The sequence below is a fragment of the Lissotriton helveticus genome, chromosome 5_1, assembly GCF_964261635.1.
Source record: "Lissotriton helveticus chromosome 5_1, aLisHel1.1, whole genome shotgun sequence".
NCBI lineage: Eukaryota > Metazoa > Chordata > Amphibia > Caudata > Salamandridae > Lissotriton > Lissotriton helveticus.
The window spans coordinates 1,320,621,702-1,320,643,009 of NC_136065.1; the positions used below are offsets into that span (position 1 = coordinate 1,320,621,702).

Below are 21,308 nucleotides of genomic sequence, written 5' to 3' on the forward strand. Positions count from 1 at the left end.
TATACAATTGACATGTCATGCACTGGCTACAATATATTGATGACATCTTTATAGTGGTGAAGGCCAATGAGGAAAGTGCCAGTGACTTTAAGAGCATACACAACAACGACTTAAACTGCCTCAAGTACCACGTTGTTGATGCTATCCCCAAGTTTAGAAGAGGTGGCAATAAGGAGAATCTTCTGAGGCAACTCGAGACTCGTATGCTTTTTGAATTAGACTGTTAAACACCTAATGGGCTGATTAATACAGATGATATGCATAATTTCTTGTAACAAGTTAGAGCGTGTTCCATTTCCACTCACATTAGCTGTGCCACCATAGATAATCTATCAATCAATCAATCAATCATGCCATTTGTATAGCGCACTACTCACCCGGGAGGGTCTCAAGGCGCTTGGGGGGAGGGGTATGCTACTGCTCGAACAGCCAGGTCTTGAGTTGTTTCTTGAAGGCGAGATGGTCCTGGGTCAGCCGAAGGTGGATGGGGAGGGAGTTCCAAGTCTTGGCAGCCAGGTAAGAGAAGGATCTTCCTCCGGCGGTGGCTCTTCGGATGCGTGGTACGGCTGCGAGGGCGAGGCTGGTGGACCGTAGCTGGCGGGTGGGCGTGTAGAAGGTTAGGCGGTCGTTGAGGTACTTGGGGCCCAGGTCGTGGAGAGACTTGTGTGCGTGGGTGAGGAGCCTAGACGTGATCCTCTTGTCGACGGGGAGCCAGTGCAGGTTCCTCAGGTGGCTGGAGATGTGGCTGCGTCGGGGGACATCCAGGATGAGTCGGGCGGAGGCGTTCTGGATGCGCTGGAGTCTTTTCTGTAGCTTGGCTGTGGTTCCGGCGTAGAGGGCGTTTCCGTAGTCCAGTCGGCTGGTGACGAGTGCCTGGGTGACAGTCTTCCTGGTCTCAGTCGGGATCCAGCGGAAGATCTTGCGAAGCATACGCAGGGTGTTGAAGCACGATGAGGAGATCGTTGCATGTTGTGTGTTGTATAAGATATGTGTACACAGCAAAAAACTTTTCAAAAAAGTTCTCTAAGCAGAAGAGGTTTTTCTTATCAAACGCTGTAGAGAGAATGACTAAAATGGGTGGGGTCCTCCAACTGTTACAATGGGAAATGTTATGAACCAATCAAATGCTTTTTTTTAAGATCTCATGGCAAACGCGCATCGAGCACGCAAGGAGGCCGCACTCGACGCGATTTTGAGAAAATATATTTAGCATAATATACATTTATTACAGTTATAAATATATAAATGTTTAAAATATTTTATTTTATTGCTTGTGCCCATATATACACTTTAAACTTATTTTGATATAGTTTTGAGACATAAAAATAATTTTGGGAATCGCGTACCCGGCGCGACACCATACGTCTATGACCTAACACAGGGCCTGGCAGCGTGCACTCGTCGCATACGCAACGTGCAGTGGGCGGACCCCATACGTACATGACGTAACGCGTGGCTTGGTACTGTGTACCCGTCGCATACCAAAGTAGCAGCTGACGCAACCTCATACGTATATGATGTTATGTGGGACGCAGTGCCTCGAACCCATCAGATATGAAATGCGCATCATTTACGAGTTTAGCAATATGGCGGATAGGATTCGCGTGAGGATGGAGCTTGGTACACTACCGGTACGGGACTCCAGTTTTCTAAAAAAAAACATATACAGATTTTTTTGAAGCTATAAAACATTACATCATTTTTAAAGTTAAAAAAAAGGATAATAGAGTTCCAAAATATTACACACAAAAAATAGAAAATATATTGTTTTTATAAATATTAAAATATGAAATTAACATTTAAAAAACTTTCGACAACTAGCCCAACAAGCATATCAACCATACGCATGGGAGGAAGCAAAAGCTAAAAATGCAAACACTCAAAACCCTATACACGAGATGGGAGATAAGAACATGACACGTTACTTTGCATGCCATTACTACACATGCCATTACTTCGTGGTTATTACTTAGCAATAACAGTTACTAAGCAAGTTTTTACTTCGCATACCATTACATTGAATATGTTAATGGTTACGAAGTAAAAACGTGCCTAGTTATAAAAATGGTAAGCGGAATAACGTGTCATATTAAAAAATGACATTTAAGCACATTTTTTAAATGTTTAAAAGACAACACTACTTTAACTAATAATTTGAAATACACTACCTTACACATCTTAAATTTAAAAACACTACCAAAACACTCAAGCACTACACTACCCTACACTACTGAAACACCACTACCCTACCCTTATCCCTAAATCACTACCCCTGCACAAACCTACGCTTTCCACCACTCCGCTCCCTACACTCATTCACTACCTATCACAACCCCCGACACCACACATTACTCTAAAACTTTCATATTAATAAAAACAGACATTTACCACAACACTACACTAAATACTAAAAACAAATACACTACCCTACACAAAACAAACTCTAAGAAACTACCCAAACACTGCACTACCCTACACTACTAAAAAATCACTACACTACCCTAAACCCTAAATCACTACCCCCAGCACGACCCTGCCCCTACCCCAGTCCTGTCCCTACTCTCAAACACTACCCTTCACTACAACACTACCCTACACAACACTCCAACACAACCCTTAAACCTAAAACACTACCCTACACTACACAAACACCACAAAACTACACTAAACCCTAAAACACTACAGCACGACGGTCCCCCTACCCCCAATCCTGTCCCTACACCCAAACACTCCCCTACACGACCCCCTGACACTACCCTAAACCCCAAAACACTACTCATCAAACACAACACTACCTTAATCCTCCCCCTACCCTAAACCCTTAAAAATAGCCCCTCTTACCTCTCTCTCCTCCTGTCCTCTGTTCTCCTTCCTGCGTCTTCAGAGAGGCGGTCATCGTTGCACATCGTTGTGAGGAAACTGAGGCGTTTCACAATGATGGGGTTTGCTTTACAACGCATGTGTTGTAATAACATGCGTAGAAATGGTTACGCGTTATTACAGCGCATGCGTAGTAATGGTACGCAGTGTAATGACCGCGTACAAAAGGATGTTTCCCGGGAAATAAGGCTGGAATATTACTGCCATGGCTTGATAAAAAGGAACGGGCAGGTAAGTGGGTAGCGGAGATTAAGACTCAGACGGGTAAACTAAAAACGGATCCACAGGAAATAGTTGAGACGCTGGCGTCGCACTTCCGGCATGTTTAAATGCCAGTACTTACGCCATAGGACGTCCTGCAGCTAGAAGCTGACCTTATGAGTGAGGAACTCCTGCGAGCAGTGAGAGCCTTGCACTCGGGGAAGGCACTGGGCCCAACGGACTACCAGTGGAACTTTATAAAAAGACAGCAATACAGTTCATGTCACACATGCACCAAATGTTTACACATAGTCTCCAAACGGGGACATTGCCAAGGGATCAGTGCCTGGCTACCATAGTAGCAATCCATAAACCGGGAAAACCCCCGGAGGAATGTGGCTCTTACAGAACGATCTCCCTCATAAACACTGAGGCGAAAATATTGGCTAAAGCACTAGCTACACGACTCCAGGCTTACCTCCCGGTCTTAATACACCTGGATCAACCGGGTTTCATGCCTAACCGAAATACAGCACTCAACCTGCGCAGATTAAATGGTGTAATGGCACGTAAAGACACGATTGTAGAAGACGCCGTGATATTATCATTAGATGCCCGCATGGCATTTGACTTGGTGGAATGGCCATTCCTTTTTGCAGTACTTCGGCACATGGGATTTAGCCCGCAATTTTGGCACAGGTTGTAGTATATGGTTGAATCTGGACAGAATTCCCGTTGGAAGGAGGGACGACACAGTCTGTCCCTGGTCGCCGTTGCTTTTCGCGATGGTGCTGGAACCCCTGGCGGCATGGATCTGACAGGACCTGGTCATTCGGGGCTGCGGTGGGCAATGGGGTGGGAAGATCGTATCTCACTATACGCAGACAATATCCTTCTCTATTTGTCCTCCCTGGGGCGATCTATAAATTGCCTACCTGATATCTGTGCGGCCTATGGGAGTGCCTCGGGCTACACGATTAATTGGATGAAATCCCTCCTATACGTGCTACATGGTCCCGTGCCGAAGCTCCCAAGACACTGCAACATCCACATTGCGACTGAGGGATTCAAATACCTTGGTATTTATATCACCCATGTACATCACAGCTTTATAACAGAAAACCTCACAGCACCGCTTGGAAAACTCCAAAATTACGTCAAACACTGGCGCTCATTACCGTTAACTCTACTTGGACAGGCAGCCCTTTTTAAAATGATGGCGCACCCCCGATTTTTATACGCCCTCCAAAATACACCATTCCCTGTCGCACCCACATACTTTACAGTGATTAATACTGAAGTGACCAAACTATAATGGGATGGCAAAACTAGTCGGATAGCTATGCAAAAGCTAATGAGGGGGTGGTACGACGGAGGCATTTCCCTTCCCAATATTAAACACAACTACTGGGCTGCTCAGCTTATGGTCATAAATCAATGGTTACACGTGCCACAAGAGGAGACAGCATTTCGCATGGACAGGCATCTACTTGACCAGGAAGGTATCACGGGGACATCGTACAATACGAAACATCGGCCCACGCTTAAAGGCCCAACGGCCCACACGAGCAAAATCTGCTTTGAAGCACAGCGAGCACTGGGTTGGGAAGGGGTGCTCACGCAGGCAACACCTAAATGGGACACACACAGGCTGGGCAAACTGAGCAATATGAAAGGTTTCCGTCAATGGGATCTAATTGGGAAAACGAATATTGGGATCTTTGGAAAAAAGGGGATATCATTCCCTTTGACCAACTACAAAGCACATATGGCCTAGCATCCACGGAAAGTTTTAGATATCTACAGGTGAAACACGCAACGCTGACTGCATTGCCACATGACACGACACTACCAGAAGCCTCTCCACTAGAGGATAGACTTCTCACTGACCACCTGCATAAAAAAGCAATATCTTTGGTGTATCTGAAACTAGTATACAATCAGCCAGATCCCACGATAGTCCTTAAGGAACGGTAGGAGACGGACCTAGGACCCATGGATGAGGCGGACTGGCAGGAGGCGCTAGCATCACCAAGGGAGGTAGCAATCCATTTGAGACTTAGTCTATTGCAACTGAAGATCCTACACAGAACATACTACACATGCACCTTATTAAATAAGCTGGGAACCACTGACACCCCACTTTGTTTGAGGCAGTGTGGCCTCCCCAGTACGTTTCTACACATTATCTGGGAGTGCCCAGACATCAAGTCATATTGGGCATCAATTATGACCATCATGTCACAGGGATAGCAGTTCACCCAGAACCAAAATGCTGCCTGCTTAATATCTGGGAGCCAACAGACCGCAGTCTTTTGGATCAAGACTGGGTAACCCTTGGTCTGGCTCTGGCCAAAAGGAATGTACCGATTAACTAGGATCCAGGCAGACCCCGACTCTGCACAAATGGTGCCAAGATATGGACACATCAATGGTGACTGAAAGAGCTGTGTACATCCATAGGGGCTGCCCCCCAAAAATGGGCCCGCATTTGGGGAAAATGGAACGCTTACTGTGGCAATATCTGCAAGCCCCCATAAGAAGAAACAATCTCTGATGTTAGTGACTAAACTAATGAGAATGAGGGGGAACTGTGTACTTAGCATATAGTCCACTCAATAAATATGACTTGTTTCTCTGTAGCACTGTAAATGGCGCCAATTAGTTCCAGACATGCAATATCTGAATACACGCATGTAACAAAATGCTGATGAAATGGGGTTGTATGACTAGCACCGAATGTTCTTTGTTGAAAATAAAAATAAATAATAAACTTTTCGGAATTCACTGAAAAAAACAGGTTTTACAGACGTTATAGTTAGGAATTAGCATTAAAAAAAACTTTGAAATTCACTAAAAAAACATGGGTTTCAGGGACGTTATAGTTAGTTGGACATTTGACTCATATAAAACCAGAGAAATGTGCCCGTTATAGTTAGTTGAGCTAACTATAACTTGCGCGCCCGCAATGCACTGCCAATGACGTCACATATTATATCACTCATGACATAGTCAGTGACATCACTGATGACATCTCAAATGACATCACTCATGACATCATCCATGTGATAATCTGATGCAAATACTGATGCCCTAATATAAACTTTGATATACCCACTCTAAAATACAGACTACTATTTTTGAAACCATACACACAACATTGCCATATACTACATACCACCCACAATTTCCTAGGTCTGCACACACATCCAGTCACTTATACATGCAGTAACTCATCAATACAGTACTATAATATGCACTCATACACCTATACATTCAGTCACACTCCACCACTCATCCATAGTTACTCACACACCTAGTCAGTCATGCAAAGAATCAATCACATACCCATTTACTCATGTATAAAGTTATACACACCAATTCAGTTATTTATACACACACCACATCACTTATTTATGTAGATACTAGCACATACTTACTGTCTTATACAATCACGGATACAAGCAGACACTCATTTATACACCCAGTCTTTAAATAACTTACTCTCACGTATAGTCATTTATATACTCCAACACTCACATATACAGCCTTAAAACATATGTAGTTACCCACACATATACAACTGAGACATTCATTCACTCACCAACACACCCATACACACAGTAACTCACCCATACAGCCCTTCCCAGATACACTTTTGAATCCATACAACCAGTGAATCACCCACTCAGACATCTATGCACAGAGTCACACTACCCCCACCCACCCTCAAAGACACTCAGGCACCCACGCAGATACTCAGACAACAAATCAATAACCCATATAGACACTCATGTAGCTACTCACCAACCCATGCAGCCAACTGAGAGACTAATACAGAATTTTACACAGTTTAGTCACTAATCCAAGCATTCAGTAAGACACGTTCAATCTTACAGTCAGTCACGCACCTACTAAAAAATCCCTTCAGACACTTGTAAATACACGTATTCTTCAAATACACCTTGGCATAGATACATATACAAATATTTAAACTTTACAGAAACACACATTCACTGGATGATGTCATCAGTGATGTCATTTGAGATGTCATCAGTGATGTCACTGACCATGTCATGAGTGATGTAATATGTGACGTCATCAGCAGTGCATTGCGTGCGCGCGAGTTATAGCTAGCTCAACAAACTATAAAGGGAAAATGTATCTGGTTTTATATGAGTCAAATGTCCAACTAACTATAACGTCCCTGAAACCTAAAGTTTGTTACTGAATTTCAAAAGTTTTTTAAATGCTAATTCTTAACTATAACATCTGTAAAACCTATGTTTTTTTCAGTGAATATATACCTATCACTACCCCAACTCAGATAGCATAGCAAGTGTACCCTCTGCCTGATCTTTAAGGTTAGCCTGGAACACCATATTAGGATGACCTGGCCGGAAAGTAGGATTTAGAATCCTTCCCTGATGAAAGATCACCATTAGCTGAGCTACATGTTGAACACAACCTTCGTTCCTGGACCACCTGGGCTGGAGTACCCCTCTGACCTGTAAAGAGACAGTCCACTATTTACATAATAAAACAATTGTGTAAGAGGTACAGCTCTGATGCGATGATGTGTCTGGATGTTAGAAGCTGTCCCCGAGCAAAGTGTACAGATTATGTCATAGGGAAGGCTGTCTAAAAACAATCAGCATGTACAGCGTTGTCTCAGAAATAAACCATGTAAAAATAATAGCGCTAAAACGAAGTCTGCTAAAACGTATAAAATATCAAACTAAAAATGGAGAAACAAAGTGGGTCGACAAGGGGCGTTCTACAATCCGTTTGAGCTAGAAACAATTTTTTCAGTTAAAATCTGCAAATTATGCAATAGATGGTGATTTATGTGGCAAATCCATAATTTTGTGAGAGACTCCGCAGTCTGCAGAATTGCGTAATTCCAATGGCCCAGCTTATAATTGCCTTCTTTCCTAAAAAACAGTATCTCTCTCTAGCCCTTTAATAGTGGCTGCAGTGTATATAGTGTTGCATCCTTGCTGTTACTGTCTTGCAAGTTCCCTTTTTGATCACTGAGATTCGTGGGCATAACTGACAGTTTAGCTGGTGTTTATTGACCACTGTGTAGCTTTCATATCCTTTTATTTGCTTTTATAAGATTACAAAAGTTATCTGCTCCACAGAATGTAACTTTGCAAATTTATCTTAAATGTGGGTATTTTTGTAGTCAGTATATATAACAACAATTGTGGGTGAGGAACGTATTGAGCTTATGTTGCACCTTGTTGAGCTTCTGAGTTCTTTATCACGTATTCCCTTTACTTATAATATTGCTTCTCTATGTCTTGAACGTTCTGGATGTTAGTTATTGTGCATGCTGAATTGAGGGGTTTTCCTTTCTAAGTCTTGACTTTTTTTGCCACCTTGTGCACAACTTTCCTCTCTATTATCCTCTGACTCCCTGTGATATCTTGTGCAGCTCTATTACCAATATTATCCTCCTGTTTTCTACCTTGATAAATCGCTTGAAAACCCTTGACATGGTGGGATATACAGCTGCATGACTGGTTCTCTGAACAGAAGAAAAGTTCACTCTGCTGTTCTTGTTGATGAAGTGCTTATTTCAGCTTCACGCAGCTGTCCTTGTTTATTTAGTGTTTATTTAACAGCCCTTGCATTTGCTTATCTATCAGGTCTAAAACTGGTCGTAGAGTTCGGATTATATTTTTCTGGAAGAGTTAGTCACATAAAAATAATGCCCTGTCGTCTGTCCTACGCAAGAGGAACCCTAAGCACTGCGCATGGAGCAGTTAGAGCCGATACCTCTTGCTGCAAGAAAAAGAGCCAATGTGCCTAGTAATTTCATGCCCTGAATGGGAAGTTAAACACAGTCCATGACCACTATTCTTTATTTCAAAGACCACATTCTTGAAGACGATTACCTGTCTTAAATCCCGTGAGAATAGGCCGGTCGGTGCACGTTTCTGTGAGGTTAACCAAACAATGTTAAAGTTAAGAACGTTTCCTTTGTGCTCGCACCCTTGTGTGTTTGGATAATAATTACACAACAGCACATTCATAATTAAAAGCTGAACAAATATTTACGGTCCTTTAAAGGTTCGGACATCAGGATTCTCTTCCGGGTTCTTCAAACAGGCCATCATCCACGCCCACTGCTTTGGAAACCCTGATGGGCCATGCTGCTCCATGTTCATTCTCACACCCACAATCCATCTTATTTTGGCTGAATGGAGAATTCCTAACAGGTATAAATGATACTTAATTTTTAGAAACGCACACGGGGTTATCACAAGAAACCATGTAAGTATCAAGTGAAAATGAATATGCTAGTGTGGAGAAACAAGGTTAGAACTACAAACCAAATGCTACTCTTTTCCAATTTGCAATGGCATTTGCCAAATACAGGGACGGTGGGGGCAAATGTATCCACGACTCTGACAGTATGTGTTTGCTTTAGACTTTGCCGTTCAGTGATGCCAATAGATGAGCAACAAAATGCAGGCTGCCCGGGGTCGACGAAGGAGACCCACTAAAAGGGCGGCCTACTTAGTGCCACAGGAGGCAGTCTCCTAGTGGTTGGGACCCTGAGGGGTCCAGGTGTGCCGCGTCACTTCCGGGGAGGGGTGGCGGGGATGAGGTACATATACCTCTCCCCGCCGCCCTCTAGGCGCCCTCTTTGCCTACTACCCCCACGCCGTTGAGCCGACCGCTGTTAAAGTTACCACGAGGTTAGTCTACTGCCCTGCCCCCCCTTTCAATGGCCGCTTTGGGCCTAGTAGGGGGAACACAGGACAGGAGGGATGTGTGTTTATTGGGGCTAACGGTTTTCGAGTCAGGGGCCATGCATCTTGTACTAGGGAGGAGGGGGAGCCACTGGTTCCTTCGCTCTGTCGCGATCGTGTGCTACGTGGTTTGTCCGCCGGACTCTGAAGGCTTGTCTGGGAGTCCAGCGCGACGACGTACCATTTGCAGGGGTATGCTGGGAAGGGCCGGGCACGTCATCCTGACCCGGTGAGTGTCACAGGAGGGTCAGGGCTATAGGCCTCCTGGCCGAGTGCCCCCCCCCCCCCTTCTCCCCCTGCGGGGTTCATGGCTTATAATTGGTGCTGACTCTGGCAACAGAGGCTCAGAAAGGGCTGCATACATTGAAATAACCGAGGGTAGCAGTCACAACTTTTCTCCAGCTCATAGACATGGACATGGCTTTTCAGCCAGGTAGAAACATTTTGGATTTCTGATGTACAATGAAACTGAAAAAATTGGAAAGACGCCCGACCATCACCATATGAAAATGGAATCTCTTAATGTGATTTTTGAGAGGAAAAAGCAGTCACGTGCCTCAGGATTCTGAATCCCAATTAATGATCGTTAGTCTGTGGACCCGATAATAACCCTGCTAAAGTTGACTGAGATTGAAGTAAACTTGGCAAGGAGAGGCAGTAGCGGAAGTCCGCGCAGAGTAGTGCACACGTTTCTGCACTTTAAATATTCCAATGTGCACATATGTTCAAAGGCTATCGCACAGCGACCACCCTGCGCTGTAAATATGAAGACCTGGGTCAACATGTAATATAGAGATTAACAGTCGACAACCTGAGCGAAAAACATAAACAGCACATACCCCGGCATGGGTGTGGCTTGAACTACAAATGTTAGGAAGGTTATAATATGGACGTATAAGAACCTTGGAATAAAGCAAGAAGACAAGATTGAGGACTGATACTTGGACTGCATTTGTGCCTTTTACGTTTGTGTTTTTTGCTCATGTTGTCGACGGTTAATCTTGACTGAGATTGAATTCACATTCCACTGTTTAAAAGACACTCCATGAACTGTATCGACTCAAAACAGCTTTGCATTTAAAAAAAAAACATTCTTGCTAATCTACATTTGAGAGTCGCCGGACAATCACAATAAGTTATCATTTTGGTTCTTTCTCACGTTTTTCTGCTCTTTTTACACCCTCTTCCTGAAACTGTTTTATCTAATTTCATGTTGCCTAATGTCGTTGTCAATAGCCAGAGAGGACAAGCTGCAAAACATAATTGGCACCAATCACCCTTTTAACACGCTTCACAAATGTCATGTATTTAATGCGCAAGCTTTTCCTAGCTATCAAAACTAGGCGCATTTATTCAATAAATCCTTCTCTTTCAAAGGAGATCTCCATCTATATGAGTGAATTGTTGGGGTGCTTCCGTGCTTGTTTACCATACGAGCTGCCACCAACATTGTCTAGTACTCACACTGGCAGCATTTAGAAATCTGGGACTCTGCATTTTGTGACTACAAACTCATTTTGTGCACCAACCTATGTACTAATAGGTCAGTTTGTAAACACAAGGAATTGGAGTGGTTCGCAATCTGGCTCACATAATTAATATTAATTAGAGAGGTCGCAAACTGCAACTCATTCTAATTGGTCACAATCACAGTGCTGGTGTCCTGCAAGGTTCAACAGAGCACCATGCCTGCGATTGCTTTTAAATATAGAAACCTTTTTTTATTTAACCAGTCCAGTTTTCTTAAACAGAGCTGCTTTTCTTTCTTAAAGAAAGTATGTCCACTTCCTGCACCCTCTGAAATGTCTAACCCAATTCACATCAGGAAATGGCTCAAAGAGGACCCCTTTTGTGAATCAGTTGCCCCCCTCGGTGCCTTTTCAATGTTTTGGAACCACTAGTACGGTTGTAAACCATTGATACATGATGTGGATTAGAATTGCAGTTTGGCAGGAGCGCTTCCAGCATGCCCCAGCCTAATAGCTTCCTATAATCCATTTCTTAACCCGCTTTAGCAGTCAGTTAACTTTACAGATACCTCAAATGGGCTTACTACATAGTAAATAACATTTTAGCAGTCAAAAGCCGATACATTAAAAAATGCCTCAATTTGCATTCATGAATCAGATACCCTTTTCAGTTCCTTTTGTTCTTTAAAACTCCTCTTTAAATCCATTCCTTCTTTTCTAGACATATCTTCAGAGTAACCCGTTGGCCAGGATGGGAGGCTCCTCTGTGCTGCCCCTGATGTTCCTCTGCATCCTTTTCACTCACTCAGCATCTAGCTCAGGTAAGATGTATCTATGTATGTATGTGGTGTATATATAGCACAAACTGAACCTAAATTAATCGGAGCGCTGTACAGGGTCAAAGGCAAACTTACTGTGAACGAGTAACAGTAAGTAGAGGCAGCCGCAGCCAGCAAGCAATTTTGCTGCACCGAGCTGCGTCATTCAAAAAGAGCAGGGATGTGCTGTATTTACAAGAATACGGTCCTCCCCTGCGCTCTCCCTAGCGCTGGTGCTGAAACCGCAGCAGTGCACCAACTCAGACACTCATGCGCCATGGTGGTGTTTTGCTCCTTCTATTTGTGCCTCAGAATTCACCACACAGAGAACGAGCAAAAAAACTCTGGGAAATTAAAGTATTTCTCCTTGATGGACCACATTAATGCCTCCTTTTGATGGGTGCTAAACTTTTGTCAAAAGCTTTATTTTGACAATTTTGTCAAAAAAGCAAGTACAGCACAAAGTACAAATTTCATCAGAAGAGTTAATCTATGAAATTACTATATTCAGAAGGATGTAAAAAATGTTCATTTCATCAAAGTTTAAAAATCGAAAATCTTATCAATGATGACACCAGTAAATCACATCGAATACACTATATACAATAATAACATAATTTGCAATTGTTAAAAACCACAACTCAGAGGGTGGAAAACCTCGAGATACAAAATTATCCATATTATTGCTGCAGGGGATCAAATAAAATAAGTAAAATCAGACATACAGTAAAACACCAATAGTTGGTAAAAAGTTGAGAACAGGTGTTTAAAAATGCAAACAGACAGGAACTTTTTACAGTTCGATTTAAATAGCACCCAATAAAAAGATAAGATCGATGTTTCATTGGGGGAGAAACCAGCTGGCAAAGGAGCACAATTGTTCTCAATTGTTACATATTTTGCTTTAATGCACCACGTCCACTTTAAGAATATGGCTAGAGGAATAGCATAGCAAGGCGAGGGGTTCGGTCCACAATATTCTTAGATCTTCCCTGCTTTGCCTGGTACCCAGGTTCTTACACATTGGCACTCACATGACGGATCTGGAGAAACAAAATACACAAATGTAGAACCCTGCTGGGAAGGTTGGTTTACATTGTCATTGAATTCTCTCTTTCTCATTTCCTGACTGTCCACTGAAAGTGGCGGACAGCCACTCCGGACAGCATAACCTGACACTTTGCAGTCTTTTGTTAACACTATCTTGAACCCTTGAGGGTATGTGTGGATTGGTGGATGGAATCTATTTATGCAATCTCTTTCTGATAGATTCCTTTTTTGTCTTTATGATGCAGATAAACTGATCTATGCCTACACCACTCAATTTGAGGCGATCTGGAATGACAAAGATAGTGGGGCAAACGATGACGTGTCCATTTGGAGACCAGTGGCCTTTCAAGCAGGTAAGAAAGATCCAGTTTAACTATATATATTTATACTTACTATACTTACAGCCGAGACTCAAGTGGGCAGAAAACTGTTTACATGGAAGCATTGATATCCCCTCCAAAGTGAATAAACGCTGGCAACCGGCTGGAAAATTGGCTTCTTTCCAAAGTAAAAACTCAACTTTCTCTAGCCCAATCATCCAAAGCGCTTATTCCCCCAAATTTCCCCCCCAGTTGTACATGAAGTGCATCAATTACTCCCTTTAATTAGAGATCAACGAAACTGGCAACATCAGATAATATCCAATTCGTCCATTTAGGTACAATCTTATTGGAAATGTGTCACCCATTTAACTGCAAAAAAATGGATTGTACAATACAAATCAGCAGTGCGTAATTTGTGCCAGTGCTAAGCACCTGCACTTACTTATCAGGGCCGGCTCTACAAGCATCTGCTGCGCACGTTACATGCGCATTGATGATATTGATGTATTTTTTAATTTACCTTACTACTGGACTCGGTGCAGCTGCCGCTCGTTGTTTTCGTCTCCTGAGTGAGTCACAGCGTTTAACTGTGTTGCGGCTGTGAGACTTCGTCGCTAAGCCTGCCCCGAGCCCAAGAGGAGTTTCATAATTTAATAAATATGATATGTTGAAGATGGCCGCGACCCTTAGTTCAGTCAGTGTTGCCACTTGCAGATGGGCAGGCCACCCACGGGATGACGAGGGCAGGGCACTCAGGCCGCTGACTCACTTGCCCTAGGGAAATGACAGCGTCTTACTACTAAACGCTTATCTGTGTGTTGTAGACCGCAGACCACCTTCTGTTTTAGTTAGAGCTTGCTTTATTACAATCGTCCTCTCTTCACGGCTCTCCGCAACAGCATGCTCCTGCCTCCAAGAAAGACTCTCCAAATAGTCCCAGCCAATCGCTAGGATCACAGGGTGGGTGGAAGACTAAAGGTTATTTTATCTGAATCTATGGAAATTCAATTATGTGCAACAATTTATATTTGTATCCATCGATTTGTGTGGCTCCAGTGCGGCCCAATATACATGTCACAACTAACATGGACCAAATGTCCCAGATACAGGTTTGAGCAAAGGCATAAAAACAGTAAATATAAATGCTCACAATATAAATAGACAGATACAACTAAGAGGTGAGATATAAAACAGGTCTCAAGATTCATTAAATGCTGTAACATTTTCTAAAGAGAAGTATCCTCGTGTTTTTTGAAGATCTGTGATGTTCGTTCTTTATTCAGAGAATGGTCTTCACAAGCTCTCACATCATTTTACAAGCACAATGCTTATATAGCCATAGTTTTACCATACCTCGTTCTGAGCTTAAACTCAGTATAGTAATTTTTGCTTCTGCTAACCATGTCCCTCCTGTTTTTACCACGTTCTAGATTTCTACCCAGTCGGTGACACTGCCGTGAACAACCATTCGCCTCCTCCAAACGCTGCCGTCATAGTGAAGGATGTTGGGAATGGGATGGTCAGACCACCTTACAGATTCAGGTATTACCCCTTTTTTCCTTCAGAGCACCAAAAATTTGACTTTACATGCGGTGATCTTTGGTCCCTAAAAAGTAAAGATGTTGTCAACTTTGCACCCGCACTTAAGTTGTGAAACCAGAAATAAGTGAGGTTCCAAAGCGCCATCCGCAGATGCTGCTTTACGAAAGCCATGGTTGCTGAATACCAAGACTGCTTGTCTTTAACCTGCCTCATGGCTCTTTCTTCCAACGCCATTCTCTCAATGTGTCTAATCCCACATTTTCATCCCTTCTTTCTCCAATTGCCAGTTTTCTTATCTTTCAATCAGTCAATCAGGGTACTTGTAAAGCGCGCTACTTACCCGTCAGGGTCTCAAGGCGCTGAGGGGAGGGGGTGCCGCTAGTGCTCAAAGAGACAGGTCTTGAGCAGTCTTCTGAAGGTGAGTAGGTCTTGGGTCTGCCGTAGGTGGGTTTTGAGGGTGTTCCAGGTCTTGGCGGCGAGATAGGAGAAGGATCTGCCGCTGGAGGTTGTTTGTTGGATGCGGGGAAAAGCGGCAAGGGTGAGGCTGGCGGAGCGGAGCTGGCGGGTGGGGGTGTAGAAGCTGAGTCTGCTGTTTAGGTAGTCTGGTCCGGCGCTGTGGGGTGCTTTGTGTGCGTGGGTGAGGAGCTTAAAGGTGATCCTCTTGTCGACGGGGAGCCAGTGTAGGTCTCTCAGGTGGGGGGTGATGTGGCTGCGCCGGGGGACGTTGACGATCAGTCGGGCGGAGGCGTTTTGGATGCGTTGTAGTCGTTGTAGGTGTTTGGCTGCGTAGAGTGCGTTGCCGTAGTCCAGTCTGCTGCTGACGAGGGCCTGTGTCACCGTTCTTCTTGTTTCGGTCGGGATCCACTTGTAGATCTTGCGAAGCATACGGAGGGTGTTGTAGCAGGAGGAGGAGACGGCGTTGACCTGTTTAGACATGGAGAGGGAGGAGTTGAGGATGAATCATAGGTTGCGTTGATGGTCGGTGGGTGTCGGTGCTGTTCCCAGTGTGGTCGGCCACCAGGAGTCGTCCTAGGCTGAGGCGGTAGGTCTGAGAATGAGTACTTCCGTCTTGTCCGAGATGGCTGTTCTTTGTCCAGGAAGATGAGGGCTAATGTTTCGCCATTGTCTAGTTGGCGCCTGATGTTATCTGTGGCGGCGATGAGGGCTGTCTCAGTGCTCTGGTTTCGTCTGAACCCGACTGGGACGGGTCAAAGATATTGTTGTCTTCCAGGTGGCGGGCCAGTTGCATGTTGACGATTTTCTCGGTGACCTACACCAGGAACGGGAGCAGGGAGATGGGCCGGAAGTTCTTGGGGTCCACCTTGGGCTTCTTGAGGAGGGTGTTGATTTAAGCGTGTTTCCAGCTTTCTGGGAATGTCGCTGTTTCGAAGGAGATGTTGATGACCTTCCTTAGTTGGGGTGCGATGTCAGCGTCTGCTTTGTTGAATACGTGGTGTGGGCATGGGTCTGACGGGGATCCTGAGTGGATGGAGTTCATGACCTTGCGTGTCTCATCGTCATTGACGTTGGACCAGTAGGTCAGGCGGTTGGCGCTGGTGGTGTTCACAGGGGAGGTGGGGTCTGGCGTAGTTGGTGGGGTCATGGTGTTGAAGCTGTCATGGATGTCATCGATCTTGCAGTGGAAGAAGATGGCTAGTGAGTTGCACAGTTCTTGTGAGGGCGGTATGTCGTTGGCGCTGGGGTTGGAGTGTTCCTTTACGATGCTGAAGAGCTCTTTGCTGTAGTTTGCGTTGTTATCCAGAGGGTCTTTGAAGGAGGATGAGGTGGTGATGTCTGCGAGTGGCGTCCTTGTGGGCTGCGTGGTTGCCTGGAGTGCATTTGTGGAGCCATATCTTCTCCAGTTTCCGGCAGGCACGTTTGGAGGTCTGCAGCTTGTCGGTGAACCAGGTGGCTCTCTTGCTGGCGTGGTTGTTGGAGGGTTTCTTGAGTGGGGCGAGGGTGTTGGCGCAGTCGTCGATCCACTGTCTGAGGTTGCGGGCTGCGGCGTCTGGGATGGTGGGGTTGGTGGGTGGGTTCTGGGCGAGGGTGGTGATCAGCTGGTCTTCGGTGACTTTGCGCCAGCAGCGGCGAGGCAGCTGTTGGGTGTGGTGGTGCGTGGTTGGTTTGTTGAAGGTGAAATGGATGCAGCGGTGGTCGGTCCAGTGGAGTTTGGTGGTGTGGTTGAAGGCGACGTGGGTGCCTGTGGAGAAGATGGGGTCCAGTGTGTGGCCAGCGGCGTGGGTGGGTGCGGTGAGGAGTTGTCTGAGGCCGAGGCTGGCGAGGTTGTCGATCAGGGTGGTGGAGTTGGCGTCGTTGTTGTTCTCGAGGTGGAAGTTCAGGACCCCGAGGAGGATGTAGTCCGTGGAGGTGGATGCGTGGGTGCTGGCGAGGTCGGCGTTGGAGTCGCTGGATTGAGTTTGGGGTCCGGGTGGTCTGTAGATGAGTGTTCCTCTGAGGGTGGTGTTGGGGTCGGTGTGGATCCGGAAGTGCAGGTGTTCGGCGGTGTTGAGGGTGTCATCTGCGTGGGTGGCGACCTTGAGGGTGGACTTGTGGACTCTGCAGATCATTTTCATCATGGAAACATGCCATACTCCATCTTTCAACAAGTGGTGTTAGAAATTGGGTTGTTGGTTGACTGGGGTGTAAGCGATACAAAAGGGGATGATGGACGGAGCGTTTGTATAAATCAAACACTCACCCCCAGTCAACTGATCTGGGTTTAATCCATCACCATTCTTTAGTTCACTCAGCCACCCCAGTTCAGACATGGCTATATGCAAATCAGTCTGACCCTGTGCCTTATGGGAACAGTCCAGCCTGAACTGCCAAGCCATGTCTTCCCTGGAACGGAAACAAGCATCCTGGGACCGGTTTCGGATTCATAATCCTCATCAGCCAGGCTCTCTTGAATCCAGTGGCCAAGTGAACAAGGGACTCGCGTCTGAGCATACCCTGCCACACTTAGGGCGAACAAAGCGATACAAAAGGGGATGATGGACGGAGCGTTTGTATAAATCAAACACTCACCCCCAGTCAACTGATCTGGGTTTAATCCATCACCATTCTTTAGTTCACTCAGCCACCCCAGTTCAGACATGGCTATATGCAAATCAGTCTGACCCTGTGCCTTATGGGAACAGTCCAGCCTGAACTGCCAAGCCATGTCTTCCCTGGACCGGAAACAAGCATCCTGGCACCGGTTTCGGATTCATAATCCTCATCAGCCAGGCTCTCTTGAATCCAGTGGCCAAGTGAACAAGGGACTCACGTCTGAGCATACCCTGCCACACTTAGGGCAAACAAAGCGATACAAAAGGGGATGATGGACGGAGCGTTTGTATAAATCAAACACTCACCCCCAGTCAACTGATCTGGGTTTAATCCATCACCATTCTTTAGTTCACTCAGCCACCCCAGTTCAGACATGGCTATATGCAAATCAGTCTGACCCTGTGCCTTATGGGAACAGTCCAGCCTGAACTGCCAAGCCATGTCTTCCCTGGACCGGAAACAAGCATCCTGGGACCGGTTTCGGATTCATAATCCTCATCAGCCAGGCTCTCTTGAATCCAGTGGCCAAGTGAACAAGGGACTCACGTCTGAGCATACCCTGCCACACTTAGGGCGAACAAAGCGATACAAAAGGGGATGATGGACGGAGCGTTTGTATAAATCAAACACTCACCCCCAGTCAACTGATCTGGGTTTAATCCATCACCATTCTTTAGTTCACTCAGCCACCCCAGTTCAGACATGGCTATATGCAAATCAGTCTGACCCTGTGCCTTATGGGAACAGTCCAGCCTGAACTGCCAAGCCATGTCTTCCCTGGACCGGAAACAAGCATCCTGGGACCGGTTTCGGATTCATAATCCTCATCAGCCAGGCTCTCTTGTATCCAGTGGCCAAGTGAACAAGGGACTCACGTCTGAGCATACCCTGCCACACTTAGGGCGAACAAAGCGATACAAAAGGGGATGATGGACGGAGCGTTTGTATAAATCAAACACTCACCCCCAGTCAACTGATCTGGGTTTAATCCATCACCATTCTTTAGTTCACTCAGCCACCCCAGTTCAGACATGGCTATATGCAAATCAGTCTGACCCTGTGCCTTATGGGAACAGTCCAGCCTGAACTGCCAAGCCATGTCTTCCCTGGACCGGAAACAAGCATCCTGGGACCGGTTTCGGATTCATAATCCTCATCAGCCAGGCTCTCTTGAATCCAGTGGCCAAGTGAACAAGGGACTCACGTCTGAGCATACCCTGCCACACTTAGGGCGAACAAAGCGATACAAAAGGGGATGATGGACGGAGCGTTTGTATAAATCAAACACTCACCCCCAGTCAACTGATCTGGGTTTAATCCATCACCATTCTTTAGTTCACTCAGCCACCCCAGTTCAGACATGGCTATATGCAAATCAGTCTGACCCTGTGCCTTATGGGAACAGTCCAGCCTGAACTGCCAAGCCATGTCTTCCCTGGACCGGAAACAAGCATCCTGGGACCGGTTTCGGATTCATAATCCTCATCAGCCAGGCTCTCTTGAATCCAGTGGCCAAGTGAACACGGGACTCACGTCTGAGCATACCCTGCCACACTTAGGGCGAACAAAGCGATACAAAAGGGGATGATGGACGGAGCGTTTGTATAAATCAAACACTCACCCCCAGTCAACTGATCTGGGTTTAATCCATCACCATTCTTTAGTTCACTCAGACACCCCAGTTCAGACATGGCTATATGCAAATCAGTCTGACCCTGTGCCTTATGGGAACAGTCCAGCCTGAACTGCCAAGCCATGTCTTCCCTGGACCGGAAACAAGCATCCTGGGACCGGTTTCGGATTCATAATCCTCATCAGCCAGGCTCTCTTGTATCCAGTGGCCAAGTGAACAAGGGACTCACGTCTGAGCATACCCTGCCACACTTAGGGCGAACAAAGCGATACAAAAGGGGATGATGGACGGAGCGTTTGTATAAATCAAACACTCACCCCCAGTCAACTGATCTGGGTTTAATCCATCACCATTCTTTAGTTCACTCAGCCACCCCAGTTCAGACATGGCTATATGCAAATCAGTCTGACCCTGTGCCTTATGGGAACAGTCCAGCCTGAACTGCCAAGCCATGTCTTCCCTGGACCGGAAACAAGCATCCTGGGACCGGTTTCGGATTCATAATCCTCATCAGCCAGGCTCTCTTGAATCCAGTGGCCAAGTGAACAAGGGACTCACGTCTGAGCATACCCTGCCACACTTAGGGCGAACAAAGCGATACAAAAGGGGATGATGGACGGAGCGTTTGTATAAATCAAACACTCACCCCCAGTCAACTGATCTGGGTTTAATCCATCACCATTCTTTAGTTCACTCAGCCACCCCAGTTCAGACATGGCTATATGCAAATCAGTCTGACCCTGTGCCTTATGGGAACAGTCCAGCCTGAACTGCCAAGCCATGTCTTCCCTGGACCGGAAACAAGCATCCTGGGACCGGTTTCGGATTCATAATCCTCATCAGCCAGGCTCTCTTGAATCCAGTGGCCAAGTGAACACGGGACTCACGTCTGAGCATACCCTGCCACACTTAGGGCGAACAAAGCGATACAAAAGGGGATGATGGACGGAGCGTTTGTATAAATCAAACACTCACCCCCAGTCAACTGATCTGGGTTTAATCCATCACCATTCTTTAGTTCACTCAGCCACCCCAGTTCAGACATGGCTATATGCAAATCAGTCTCACCCTGTGCCTTATGGGAACAGTGCAGCCTGAACTGCCAAGCCATGTCTTCCCTGGACCGGAAACAAGCATCCTGGGACCGGTTTCGGATTCATAATCCTCATCAGCCAGGCTCTCTTGAATCCAGTGGCCAAGTGAACAAGGGACTCACGTCTGAGCATACCCTGCCACACTTAGGGCGAACAAAGCGATACAAAAGGGGATGATGGACGGAGCGTTTGTATAAATCAAACACTCACCCCCAGTCAACTGATCTGGGTTTAATCCATCACCATTCTTTAGTTCACTCAGACACCCCAGTTCAGACATGGCTATATGCAAATCAGTCTGACCCTGTGCCTTATGCCTGGGGTGTAAGCCCTAACCAAGCAACAAACACAGTCCTAGTCTCAGGGTAGATGGCAGCCAAACCCTAATTAACCTGTGCTCCCCCTCTGGTAGCTTGGCAAAGAGCAGTCAAACTTCACTTAGAGGTTGTGTGTAAAGTATTTGTGCAACACTTTAAACATTAA

At 45.7% G+C, this 21,308-nt stretch overlaps 1 pseudogene; it reads left to right on the top strand.

Moving 5' to 3' along the window:
* The first annotated feature begins 12,065 nt into the window (after positions 1–12,065).
* Positions 12,066–21,308, top strand: part of LOC144753602 (uncharacterized) — a 70,109-nt pseudogene continuing 60,866 nt past the window's right edge.